General features: G+C 37.6%; 1 long non-coding RNA gene across 2 annotated transcripts in view; it reads right to left on the bottom strand.

Moving 5' to 3' along the window:
- The window catches only part of LOC103566740 (uncharacterized), a 40,282-nt gene that overhangs the window by 26,528 nt on the left and 408 nt on the right, over positions 1-13,346 (bottom strand). The gene's annotated exons all lie outside the window — the stretch shown is intronic.

The raw sequence follows: 13,346 nt of genomic DNA, 5'->3' as shown, positions 1-13,346 counted from the left end.
TACGTGGCTGTCACTGACTGGCACAGAGAGAGGCTCCTGCCCCAAGCCAGACCAGTCAGTGTTTTTCCATTTTCCACCAGAACTTGGAAAGAGAGGTGCATGATGTGATACTCAGGAGAGGGCCCTTATTTGTTATTTCTGCAGAGAAGAGCACCAGGTGCAGAGAGGTGATCTATAAATGCTTTTGATGATATCGATTCCTTCAGCAGACTCCTATGGAGCTGAAAATGCTCTGGTTTTGCTTCCATAACTCCCACTGTCATTTTCCACCCTCTTCCCCAAATATAAAGTTATTTGTGAGAAAGGTGGTGGTAAGGTTGATAAGAAGAGTAAGGGTAACTGCTATCACTTACTGAATATATCCATGTACTGTACCCCCTCCACTCCATGCTGTATGTGTGCCCTCATTCAATATCCTCAGGCCCCTCATGAGGCAGGCAGTAATTTCTTCTCTACTTGTCAGATAAAGGAACCAAGGTTATAGAGTCAGAAAGTGCTAGAACCAGTATACAGAACCAGGGCTGCCTCACTCCAGATGTAGCAATTTTGTCTTCTAAACTGTGAACTTTTTCCTATTCAAAGTAGTGAAACATCTTACCCTTGTCCCTGCCTTTCTGTTGTTTCCATCCTCCCACCCTGCTCTCTCCAAGAATTTTTGTCCAATTATACTAGCCAATATAGATATATCTCTCTTTCTTTTTTAACTTAATGATAGCATCTGATCCAATTTCCTAAGATTTGCTTTTTTTTTCTTCTACTTATCGCTACATTGAGGAGCTGAGTTCATATCAGTACATTAATAACTTCCTCATTATTTTTCCTCATAGTGTTCCACTGTAACCATATGTCATAATTTAGGGACTCAGTATCCTATTGATAGACATGTAGGTTGTTTTCAACTTTCTACATATAGTGCTGCAATGAAAACCTTGCACATATATCATTTCACAATTGGGTGAAGTATGTGCAGAAAATATTCCTAGAATGGATTTGCAACGTCAAAGGGTATATACATTTGTAATTTTACAAGAGAATGTCAAATTGCCGTCCACAGATCTTGTACCAACTTCCACTATGACCATAGTGGCATGAGAGTAACTTGCAGTATTATTGATGATTTCAAGTTCTTGTTCTACTCCCACATCTGAAAGTTTCACCTTCTCTAAAATGTCTCAAATTGCTTTATTAAAAAACAAATCATAAGACTTCCACTCAGTTTCTGCCCCCAGTCGCATACATACATATGTAGAATTTCTTCTGTTGTGTATTTTCACCTACTTTGCTTAGAGCTCCCCCTAACTTCCAAAGGATGCTCAGACGATAAACTGCAAGTCAGTCTTGCATAACCATTCACCCAGCAGATGGTTGATCTCCAGGCCATTTACCACTAAGCCTTTCATGGGGATTTTCAATAACATCTTCCTCCTCCCTATCCTCGACCCTCCCTCCCCTCAGTCCACTGTCAGACTTGCCCACCACAAAGCCCCTGCCTCCAACCTTCTTAATAGTTTGCACCAATTACATCTTTGCTGCCACACCACTCTATTTATTCTTCACATTCTTCGGGAGGTTAATGACTGTGGAAATCTAAAACAGCCCCTCTTCAGGAAGTGGTAAAATCTCTTGGAATAACAGAAACAAGTCTTGAAAGAGCTCTTGAATTCATCGACATTTTCAGTTAATTAAAAACCCCAAAGAAGTAATGATATGCATTAAAATTGAAAATGATATAATGAGCAGCGACCAAAACCTGGTAAATTAATATGGATACTGGGGCCAGCCCGGTGGCACAGTGGTTTACACATTCTGCTTCTGTGGCCTGGGGTTCACCAGTTTGGATCCTGGGTGTGGATCCTATGCACCACTTATCAAGCCACACTGTGGCGGCACCCCACACATAAAGTAGAAGAACATGGGCACGGATGTTAGCTCAGGGTCAGTCTTCCTCAGCAAAAAGCAAAGGATTGGTGGCAGATGTTAGCTCAGGGCTAATCTTCCTCAAAAAAAAAAAATTAATATGGATACTGTCTGTTAAGTATGACCAATCAAAAAATACCTCAAGGAGGAACAGAAACACCTACTCCATCTCTCTTCCTCACAAGTTCACGTCCCTTCTCCTCCTTTAAGTCATTTTTAGATATCACTTATTTAGCAAAGAAGAAGTACCAGAATCAGTCTCCTCCATGTGGTAATAAGGCTTTGTCTTCACAGGAACTCCAGTTCAGTTCGGAAACTTTCAAACATGGTTTTAAAGGCTTTTGTGAGTCAACTGTTAGTGAATCACACAAAAGGGGCCTTTATTAATAAGCATATTCTGTTCATTATAGAGAAATGAAAGCCTCAGAATAATTCACCAAATGTTTAAAGAGAAAACAAAAAACAATGTGGTAAACATATCAGGACTTGATGAGCTGTCTAGGTAATTGGTTGTTTCTGTGCACCTGGTTCCAAAGACAATATTTAATGTGTAATCTGTTTCATTTTGCTTGGGGAAGTAAGTGTAACTCTACCCCCTGGATCACATCTGCATTAAAATTAAGGGAGGCAGAGTTTTGTTTCAGTGAGTGGAAATTTATGCACATGAGTTGTCTTTTACATGGAGACAGCAATTATACCCCTAGAAATGCAGTCTGTGGGAGAAAATGACATATTCAACGCCGCGGAACAAAAGCCTAATGCTAAGGGGACATTAACAAGGTTGGGAACCCCCTCCCAACAATTAACATGATCATTTACAAAATCTGCAATCTATAAAATTATTTTAAAAACACGTTTTTCCAAACAATGTTTTTTTCTCCTTCTTTCTCAAAAAAAAAAAAAAAGATTCAGCAGCAACCATGCAGAATCTATTCTACTGTAACAGATAATATTTCTAAATCTCTTCAGATATATTTAAGGACCGACAGAAACAAACTCCAGAGAGTGGTAGGTGACCCTGGTTTAACAGCCTCGTAAGGACTGAGGGGAAAATGTGGTCAAGAATTTTCCATTTCTATGTGAGGAAGTTGTGGTGAGGAAGCAAGAATTCCTAATCAGAATTCTAGAACACAGGGAGATTGCATAGAGCACATGCAAACAAGAGTCTCAAGAAGCTAAAACTGGTTTAAAAAAATGATTTGTTAGCTGACTTGTTAGAAAGGACAAAGTTGGAGCCATTGAAGTGGGTTAAGTTTTTATTTCCTCTCTCTTCTCTGGAGACTAAGAAACAGATGAGGAAGGATGCGTTTTCTGCCCTCATTTCCCCTGTGTCTTCTCCACCTTTGTGCTTGCTGAGAACACATAAAGTACAAATGACCACACTTTATTCCAAGTACTAATTGTATCACCAATAGAAAAATACAAGCCCTGCTAAACTGAAATAGGTTACAGTAAGTCCATTTGTTTTTGAGCTTTTCAAAGTTTTTAATGCTTGATCTTAGTTTTTTGTAGATGTGTGTGTGCATTTTTGTTTGACTAGTTTTGCTTCAAATTCTGAGTGAAAAAACTTGTACTTTTTATTGATCTACTATGAGAGATTTTTTGTTTTGTTTTTGGGAAACTTGAGTTTTTCAATTAATTTTGGTGTATTTTCAGAAAGTAACATAAATAGAGTAACTTCAATGGGCCAGGCTCTGGGGAAAAGCAGGCGGCAAACTAAATCCTGATTGGTTTTTGGAAAATACTAGGAATTTTAAATGTGAACAAACACGGAAGAAGTAGAGTTTAAAATATTCCTAATAATTTCTGAACCACCAGAACGCTAAAATCATAGATATTATAAAACAGTGGCTTGATAATACATGAGAAAGGGCATGATAGGATGGGATTAGGAGGCCTGAATTCTACCCTGTATTCATTAACCACGTCTTTTGGGGGAATTCGCTCAAGTTCTTTAAGCCTCTATTTCTTCAACAGTTAAAAAGTAAAATGGAAACGGGAGCCCACTGACCTGATTTCATCAACAAATCAATGGCATGATCACCACCACACCACCACCAACAATAACAAAAATGGGTGGGATTGGGGGAGGGGTGGAGGACTAACTGACCTCAAGCTAAAGGAGACTCAATAAAAGCCGAAACAGCCAAATGACGTAAGCAGTCATTGTCTGGATCCTGATTTGCTAAGACTTTTCTGAGAAAATCTAGGCAATTAGAATCTGAACAGGGGATTGGATGTACCAAGTAATCATTAACTTTGTTAGGAATCATTAATTTTAAGTGTCATAATGACATTATGGTTGGGTAAGAAAATGTCCATATGTTTTAGAGATGGTTGCTGACAGATGTAGGAATGAAATGACATGATGGCTGAAGTTTACTTTTAAATAATTTCCAAGAAAAAGGGAGGTATGAAAGGGGGGATGGGGAATAGATGAATCAAATCCTCCTAATCTTGATCATTGTTTAATTTGGTGACAGGTATATGGGGTTCATTATTCTATTTGTTCTCTTTTTGTCTGTTTGAAATTTTTCATTAAATAGAAACCCTAACACTATGAAATCTTCACAAAAAAAAAAAGGAAAAAATGTGGAGGCTGTATTAAATTACTTCTAACTTCTCTTCAAAACAGAAAACTCCATCATTCTATTTCAAAGGCTGAATACTGATGACTATAAAAATGTAAAGCAATCTTTGTTTTGATTTTCAGAATCAAATAGTATCTAATTAAGGCTGGGTTCTGATTGTTAAATTTTACTAGTTCCTACTCATAACCAACTGAAAGTCAAGGGGAAACAGACAATTCACAGTGGAAGAATTTCTTTTGAATACTCGATTTGTCCACAAACCTACACTTGATTTGTCAACAGGGAAGCCCGACCTTTAGCAGCAATAGAGTGAGCTTTTCCAGATCGAAAGCTCATCGCAGCTCTATGAGAGGTTGTGTGGAATGGCCTTTGCTGTGTGGTCACCCAGATCAATAAATTCCCTTTTTCCTCTCTCTTTGCACACAATAGGTTATGTAGCCATTTTCTATCCAGGAATAATCACTGTCATCAACGCTTTTTCCTTGCTGTTTGTCTATTTCTTTTCCCTTCCAAAGTCCTTTCAGTATGAAGAGATTCAAATGTTTTCACATTTCATATTTTGAAACTCCATTCTCTTAGGGAATGTCTCTTAGAGATCAGTACAACATCTTTAGCTGTGAGAGAGAGACGTTTACTTCCTTCATTCCAAATTGGATCTCTGTGTTAGAAACCGGAGGATTCGGTAACGTTTTGTAGTCTGTGGTGGAGCACTAGGAGGAACTCAGTCATAGTTAAACTTCAGAATGTTCATTGGCTTAAAAACTCCTGTTTGTGAAAGAGAGAAGTGAAGTGAGGCTTGGGTGCGTTTTACACACCCTGGTTCTCTGGCCCAGTGTTATAGGAAGGAACGACTTGAGTTGAATACAACTTATCTGTCTACTTAGGAAAATCAGTTTATTAAGGCAGCTTTTATTTATTGGTAGTAAAATACAATATTATTTTGGGAGCTTTAGAATGAAATGGGCGAACAACTGGTTTATCAAAATACTTATAAGGAACGTCACAGACCGCCCCCTCCTTTATCCCCAGTGATTTCTTCAGTACAATAGAAAGGAAGAGTCCGCCTAAAGAAAGGCAGCCAGTCCCACAGCAAAGATGTGGGAAATAGTAAGTGGAAACCAAGTTAATCTTTAAAAGTTGTTTATAGATTGGAATTTCTACTTGGTCAGTGCTTGGCGGGAAAGAAAAAAAGAAAGCTCTTTTTATACTCTTATCAATAAAAGTAATCCTAACATTCCAATGGAATAATAGGTAAAGGGGCATTAACTGAAAAAAATTAGAAAAATACAAATAGTTGATGTATTTAGGAATAAGGTGTAACTTTGTTAGCAATCAAATAAATGCAAATTAAAACATAAAATTTTTAAAATTTCCGAATTGGCAAGGATAATAGAGGGTATGGTGACAAAGACAGTAATGGGTGTGGGGGGATGGACAAGCCACTGCAAACAGTGAAATGACTTACAATTGGAAATATGATCTTGATTCCCACTTTTAGGAATATATCCTAAGGAAATAATGAGATGCTATCAAAAGGTGTGGTACATTCATAGGTTTAAATCAGTAAAAAAACCCCCATACTCTCAGAGAATATCTAATGACTTGGGAAAATGCTGATAATATAACTAAGAAGAGTAAGAGAAAACTATGTGTATTTATACATAATATATGAATATGCACAGAAAAGACCAAAAGAAAATTATCCAAAATATTATATCTATTTCTGTCAGAAACAGTAAAATTAAGTGATTTTACCTTCTTGGAAATACTTTTCTCTATTTCCTCTGCATATTTATTTTTACAGTAAATATTGCATTATTTTAATTTTGTTTCTAATAGATTTATTTTTACCATAAAAGTAACAATTACTGCAAAATTTTTAGGAAGTACAACACAAGAATAAAAAGCATAAACTTAGTGAGCTAATGTGTACAGGATTTCTCTTGGGGGTAATGAAAATATTTCAAAATTGATTGTAGTGATGGTTGCACAACTCTGTGAATATACTAAAGCCATTGAATTGTACACTTTGGGTGAATTGTATAGTATGTGAATTATATCTCAATAAAGTTGCTATAAAAAACAAAAAAGTATAAAGATCACCTGCATTGCCACCATCCCAAAATTATCACTGTCAGCATCTTGGCGCATAGCCTTCCAAACTCATTTCTATGCATCGTACATGCTTATTTAAAGAATAAAAATCAGATCATACCATGCATACCGTTTAAAAAGTATTTTTAATTACAACGTGTATAACTTTACAATCAGAAAGTATAATCAGATGGAAGGATAATTAGGACAACAAAGTTCCAGTTCCAACCTTGTGGTTTTTTTAAAAAGAATTTTATTTTTCCTTTTTCTCCCCAAAGCCCCCTGGTGTTGTATATATTTTAGCTGTGGGTCTTCTAGTTGTGGCATGTGGGATGCTGCCTCAGCATAGCCTGATGAGCGGTGCCATATGTGTGCCCAGGATTCCAACCTGTGAAACCCTGGGCCACCGAAGTGGAGCGCATGAACATAACCACTTGGCCCTGGGGCCAGCCCCACCAGCCTTGTCTTAAGGAGCTGTGAGCCCCTGAGGAATCACATGACTTTTCAGAGACAAACTTTCACCTGTACAAGGCAGGGCTGGGACTAAAGGAGATTTTAGTCCTTTTCAAATTTAGAGTTCTGTGAATCTATGCTTTCCTTAGTGAGGGGACCATAACAGTAGCAAAAACTTGGTGTTATAACATTGTTGTGATAGCAAAGACTATTAATCAATAGGGACCAGTAATCGTCAAGATACACTGTTATGTTGATAAATGAAGAAAACAATGGATAGAAGAGTGTGTATGTCATGCTACTATCCGTGTTAAAGCAAAAGAGAATACGCGTATAGTTTCATATGTCTACAACATTTCTGTACAGATACACAGAAGCTGGCTTTAAGGAGAGGGAAGTGGGTGGCTGGGAAACTGGTGGTTCTGGAACTTACTTTTCACGATGCAATATATCCTTTAGTATTTGCAAATTTTGTGTCTTTTTTTAAACAATAAAATAATTATTAGGAAAAAAATCTTGTTAAGGAAGAAATATAGAAGTCTTGGGTGTAATGACAAATGATGTAATGCAACCTTGCCACTCATTCCCTTGCCTAAACCCTTTTAATCACTTCCCTTGCCCGATTCTTGTGAGACCTGCATGATTGCGCCAAGCCACCTTAGTCCTCCTCTATGGCCACTTAGCCACATGTTCCTTTCACTCCAGTCACACTGGCCTTCTATCAGTTCCTAAAAACTTTAAGCTCTTCCTCCCTAAAAATGTCAAATGTAGCATCAGCAACTTCAGATAATACGCTTCTTAGGAATTCCAACTCAAGTTGTGGAATTTCAAAACTGAGAGACCTCTGAAATGGAACTCACCCCTCACTTTACACTGGAGAGAAGCTGGCCTCTACAATCTGAGGTCACACAACTAGTTCTCTGCTGTATGTAATTAACCTTAGCAGTTGATCTCTGGAGTTTCATTAAACAAAAGTAGGTTAATAAAAAGGAAGCCTTTGGATTTTAGATTTTGGTAGAGTGAGGCTACACTAGGACTTGGAAAGTTAATTTGATTTCTTATCCATGGAAATGTCTTCACAATGCCAATGCTCAGAGGGACTAATCAGGCAAAAGAATGCTCCCTAAAAATGAAAAGCCACTGTGATGCTGGATTCTACCAAGAATCACACAATTATGTTAGAAATATATTTGTTTAATTTGAGGAAGAAATGAATTTGATCATCCTGAGGACATTCATCCATGGAACTAGCTTTTAAAAATCCTCATCTCCACAATGTGGCTAAATTAACCATAGTTAAGTAAATTAGAAACTCAAGCAGCTTCAGAATGTGAGCAAGACCTTGGACAGACCTGATGGGCATCTAGCCCTCAAGGTTGCAAGGAAATGGATCACCAAGAGACTGAGATGCAGGCAAATGACGAGATAAGGCTCTGAGTCCTCTGGGAAATTTTCTTCTGAAAGAAATGGACCCACCAGCAGAGCACAAAAAGGCCTAATCTGAATTCCATTCTCTACACCCTACCTCCCACTTCACAAGTATAAATCTATATACATTCTTCTCCAGTTAGGTTTTGTTCTAAGATTGTCAGACTCTTTAAAATATGTGTTTTTATTTTTATAGTTTATTATTTCTGCTTATAAAAGTCATGTTACAGAAAAGCTGGAACATACAGACATGTGTAATGAAGAAAATAAAAGTCAACCATATCCCCAACCCCAAGATAATTACTGCACATTCTGCACTATTTTCTTCTACTCTTTCATCTTTGTGTATGTGAGTGTGAGGGAGTCATGTGTTTATAAGGGTTATGGAATTGGAATATTACCTTTGTCTTCTATTTTTTTTTCAACTTAACGCTTTCTTGTTAGCATTTCCAAAATTATTAGATGATTATCCTTTTATACAAATCTTTGTGTGACTGTTGATTATTTTCATAGCATAAATTTCTGAAACATTATAGTGTCAAAGGGTATGGATATTCTTAAGGCATTTGATACATATCATCTAATCATCTTTAAGAAATTGTCTTCCAGTTTACACTCTCCATAGCACTGAGTGTCCTTTATAAAGTCAGTCTTACCAATAGAGAATATATATGTTCAATTGCTGACAAATTGTGTGAAATTTTTTATGTTTTGTTTGCATTACCTTTTCCTCAATTTTTAGAGTAAACCTTTTTCCTAATGTTCATATGTAATAATTTTATTTTTCTTTATCTATTCATGACATCTGCCCAACTTTCTGATAAAGGGTGCATTTTGTTAATCTGTAAGAGTTTTTTTATATATTAAAGATTTTAACCCTTTGAGTATATGTCATAAGTAGCTTCACTATTTGGCCCGCTTCCCCCTTCTTTTATTTGATTGTTCCCTAAAAAAATCTTAGGAAAAAATTTTACGTAGTCAAGCCAGCCAATCTTTTTAATTTTTCCATAGCTTTTATTTAGAAAGTCCTTTTCTCATCCAAAGATAAGTATCTACCTATATTTGCTTTAATTTATAATTTTAAAAAATATTTAATTTTTTATTCCCTCTGGGAATATTTTCAGGAAGGGTGTCATAAGAAGCAGTAATAGGATTTTTTCTAAATGCCTCAACATTGTTTAATAAATAATCTTTCCTTTCTGAAAGGTTTTGTAATGCCTCTTTTGTCACACGGTTGGCCCACAGCCGCGTATTGGTTTGCATGTAACCTGCTGTGTGAGGAGTGACTGGATTAACTTTCCCAAGTGGGAAGTAACTGTAGGCAGTTTGAAGACTCACTGTGTAGCGCCTACAGGTCCTAAAATCTGGTGGCTATTTAATAATATTTAATTTAGTCTTGTATGAAATGAACAATTACTGAGTCATTCACACACCTGGGAAAGTTTAACTGGAAGATAAACAAGTGTCTGTCCCGACTGGTTAAATGTTTACCTTTTGGGGAAAAGGGTGCCAGGCCTGATAGGATTTTTAGTGACTCTTTCAAGTTATGATTTTCTCTTCCACCCCCTACTATTCTGATCCAGTTACTTTGATCTTTGGAACATAATATTGGTTTGTTATGGGCCTCAGGATTAGGACTAAATTCCAGATCTCAAGGCCCTTTAATTCATCATTCTCCAAGAAAAGTTATGATGCCACTGGGTATTTTCACACTTGAGTAAATATACAGACACCTTTAAAAGGAAAAAAATTCCCATGGACTTTTAGTGATGCTTTAAATTATCTTTATTAAAATATCATTTAAATAAACTGCATATTCTTACAGGTACTAACAGAAAAGGTATTGGGGTCATGGTTGCATGGTAGACATTCATATGATCCAGAATATGCATCATATTAATTTCCTTAAAAAATACTGTAACTGAAGCAAAAGCACAAATTTCATGGATTTCGTAGAGAACTTGGAGATCCCCTAAGAATATGTGTCCTAGTTCCAGTCTAACAAAACAGAAATGGGCGAACCACTTGACCATAAACCACACCCAACCCTCCAGCTTTGCCCTTTTTCCAGGCAGTTTGTCTATCTACTCAGTCTTCAAGGCTCAACTCAAATGTGAACAATCACATTTAACTAATCTAGATGTAAACTAATGTAACTGGTGTAACGAACCAGATGTAAACTAATCTTCATACGCCTATAACCATCACACAACTATAAAACCAAAACTAGATAGGAACAAAACTATAAAACCAAAGCTTCAAATAACTTTATCTTAATAAGACAGATGATAATGTCTTGTTGAACAGAATAGTTTGCTCCTCTCGTCAACGTGGTACAATGTTGGTTCTACGTGCCCTTACCAAGTGAACAGACATAATTTACTCATTTCTTCAACCATTAATCTTTATTTTTCTTCAAGAAACCTTTAGAAATTGAACTGCAGCACATCAATCCATCAGGATTTTCATCAACAGCATCAGTTCTCAAACATCCCACCAATATTCTTCTAAAGAATTTGCTTCTAGAAGTTGATATGTATAACTAACCTGATTTTTGCTTTATAGGTTTTAATAATCCATGTTCTCTTACACCACTGTGAAAGGAAAACTCTCTCTGGAACCAAAAAGAAATGGTTTCAAGATGAAAGGAAGTCACTCAATGTAGTTACTTAAATATTTTAAATGAAATAATTTCTAAAAATTAAAATTTATATTCTGTATCACTTACAATCAGAGTGGGGAGAGGCTGTGGTTATTGTTTGTAAGTCTAAGAGCTTAACTATAACAGAAGCTTTCTCAAAATTTTATGGAATAAATTCCCCAAATTTTATAGGAAAATATTGTACAGGAGTCTTAGGTTGCTCAAGACCTTGTTTCCTAATAGTTTTTGAAAGCTGTTGACTTTTAGAAATGAACATGTTGATCTGGGCGTAAAGGAGGAGGATATGCAGAAAACAGAAGAGATGCCAATTCACAATGCAGCAGGCAATTAATTAACAAGAGTCGTGCTCCTTGAAACATACGATGGAGGAGATCTGAGAATCTTAGAATAACAGAACATGCTATTTCCTCCAAGTGACTTTACTGGTGTGATTTTTCCACCAGAGTTAAATCAATAGATTAGACCTTGGGGTAAGGCAGTGGTTCTCCATAGGGGGTGATTTTGCCCACCAGGAGACATTTGGCAATGTCTGGAGACATTTTTGGTTGTCACGACTGCGGAGCGAAAGCATCCTATTTGCATCTAATGGATAGAGGTCAAGGATGCTGCAAAACATCTTACAATGCACAGGACAGCACCTCACAACAATTATCCAGCCAAAGATGTCAATAGTACCAAGGTTGAGAAACCACGGATTAAGATGTCCAACCCAAAGAACTGTATCTGGGCTGCATCCCTGTGTGCATAGGGCTTGTGTGGAGGGCTGTAGCCTTGTGTATCCTCCTGCTCCACACACACACACACACACACTCAATCAATTTATCTATCTTACAAGGCAACAATCAATCAATCAATTTATCTATGTTACAAGGCCACAAGAACTACCCCGAATCCTCCCAGCTAGTCTCCTGGAACACAAGTTAGTCACAGGAAGGTTGAGTTAGAGGATTTTGCAGTGAGCCAACCACACAATAAGACCACTACTGAAGGAAAGGATAAAAGGAACAGTGAAGAGCATAACAGGATTCATCAGTTCATTTGTTCACTTATTCAGCAAACCTTTATTGAGCACCCACATGTGCCACCCTGCTAAGCATGATAATACACGGTCAACACAACCAAACCTGGTCCCTGCCCTCATGGAGCTTACAACCTAGAGGAGACTATAAAGGTTACCAAGAGGCCAGGAAAGTGAGGACTCAGTAAATGTACCTGATAGAGGGACCCTTACGCAGCAGCTCGAGAAGCTTCCACATCTGTATAATCTCATTTGAACCGCACAACAAACCTCATGAGACAGGCTATATTCCCTTCTTAGAGAGATTAAAAACACGGCAAGGTCATCCAGTTTGTAAGTGGCAGGGCTGACACTTCAGCCAAGTGACACTGAGGTCCCTGTTACATTGTTCTACAGAGCAAGGATACGTCTAGGCACTCTTACTTGATTGACCTGGAATTTCCTCCCCCGATTCCCACCAATCAATCATATAGGTCCAAAGCCCTTCCCTTTATGAAAAAGTGTCCCTAGCCTTCTCCATTTCTTCCTTATATAATACCTGGATTATTTTCTAGCTGTTTCATATATCTACACATACATATATATATATACACATATATATATATATACATATATATATATATATATATATATGCCTTGTGTTCCTAATTAGATGGGAAACTCCTGACCTGCAGGGACCAGATCTTCCATTTCCTGTGCAACCTTTTGCAGTACTGCAGACAGTCACCCAATAAATGCCTGCTACATGAATGAACCTGTAGAGATAAAAATACTTTACGGTATTCCCATTTATTGGTTTCATGCTTTTAGTTTGCTTGGTGATAGGACTGTACATTCTAAGCTTCCAGAGGGCAGAGAAAATGGCTTGGTGCTTTCCTTACACTTAGCAGACACCATGCAAAATGTGATCCTCGCATGCCTTTTTGATGCTCTGGATAATATTAGCACTCTGCAGTGTTTTTGTGTATCTAAGGACCGAGGTTGTTAGCCTCTCTGAGGCGGGTTATGTTCCTTCCTTGCCACTGTGAGCGCCCACGGCGCCTAGGACAGGGCTAGATTATTGCAGAAGACCCCCCCCCCCCCCCCGCATATTTTTATTACTAAGGAGGCCGACTGCGAAGGTGGCAAGCTCTTACAGAACCCCAGAGCTTGCGAGGAAATGAGCAAAGTGGAAGGGGATTTG

Source organism: Equus przewalskii, chromosome 17 (assembly GCF_037783145.1).
Source record: "Equus przewalskii isolate Varuska chromosome 17, EquPr2, whole genome shotgun sequence".
Lineage (NCBI taxonomy): Eukaryota > Metazoa > Chordata > Mammalia > Perissodactyla > Equidae > Equus > Equus przewalskii.
Note: the sequence above shows the minus strand (reverse complement) of the source record. Positions and strands in the feature narration are given on the sequence as shown.